The 1,048-nt window shown below is 41.0% G+C and overlaps 1 non-coding gene across 1 annotated transcript; it reads left to right on the top strand.

Annotated features, from left to right (window-relative positions):
* Positions 1-708: 708 nt before the first annotated feature.
* Positions 709-812, top strand: LOC112731347 (small nucleolar RNA R71). The gene has a single exon (XR_003167129.1). It is a non-coding gene; the product is annotated as a small nucleolar RNA R71 (small nucleolar RNA).
* Positions 813-1,048: the final 236 nt, after the last annotated feature.

Genomic DNA, 1,048 nt, shown 5'->3' with positions numbered 1-1,048 from the left:
GGGAGAGTACTAGGAGGGATTTCAGTGATCTTTTTACTCAGCTGGCCCACTTGTGCTTCCAAATTTCTAATGGAAGACCTTGTTTCATTCATGAAACTTACAGTGGCTTTAGATAGATCAGAGACTAGATTTGCTAAATTAGAAGCATTTTGTTCAGAGTTCTCTGTCTGTTGCTGAGTTGATGATGGAAAAGGTTTGCTATTGCTAAACCTGTTTCTTCCACCATTATTAAAGCCTTGTTGGGGCTTTTGATCCTTCCATGAGAAATTTGGATGATTTCTCCATGTTGAGTTATAGGTGTTTCCATAAGGTTCACCTAAGTAGTTCACCTCTGCTATTGCAGGGTTCTCAGGATCATAGGCTTCTTCTTCAGAAGATGCCTCTTGAGTACTGTTGGATGCAGCTTGCATTCCATGCAGACTCTGAGAAATCATATTGACTTGCTGAGTCAATATTTTGTTCTGAGCCAGTATGGCATTCAGAGTATCAACTTCAAGAACTCCCTTCTTCATAGGCGTCCCATTATTCACAGGATTCCTTTCAGAAGTGTACATGAACTGGTTATTAGCAACCATGTCAATGAGTTCTTGAGCTTCTGCAGGCGTTTTCTTTAGGTGAATGGATCCACCTGCAGAAGTGTCCAGTGACATCTTTGATAGCTCAGATAAACCATCATAGAATATATCCAGGATGGTCCATTCTGAAAGCATGTCAGATGGACACTTTTTGGTCAACTGTTTGTATCTTTCCCAAGCTTCATAGAGGGATTCACCTTCTTTCTGTCTGAAGGTTTGAACATCAGCTCTAAGCTTGCTCAGCTTTTGAGGAGGAAAGTACTTGGCTAAGAAAGCCGTGACCAACTTATCCCAAGAGTTCAGGCTGTCTTTGGGTTGAGAATCCAACCATAATCTAGCTCTGTCTCTTACAGCAAAAGGGAAAAGCATGAGCCTGTAGACTTCAGGATCTACTCCATTAGTCTTAACAGTATCACATATCTGCAAGAATTCAGTTAAGAACTGAAAAGGATCTTCAGATGGAAGTCCATGAA

Source organism: Arachis hypogaea, chromosome 12 (assembly GCF_003086295.3).
Source record: "Arachis hypogaea cultivar Tifrunner chromosome 12, arahy.Tifrunner.gnm2.J5K5, whole genome shotgun sequence".
NCBI classification, from domain to species: domain Eukaryota; kingdom Viridiplantae; phylum Streptophyta; class Magnoliopsida; order Fabales; family Fabaceae; genus Arachis; species Arachis hypogaea.
This window is presented reverse-complemented; position numbering and strand designations above follow the sequence as displayed.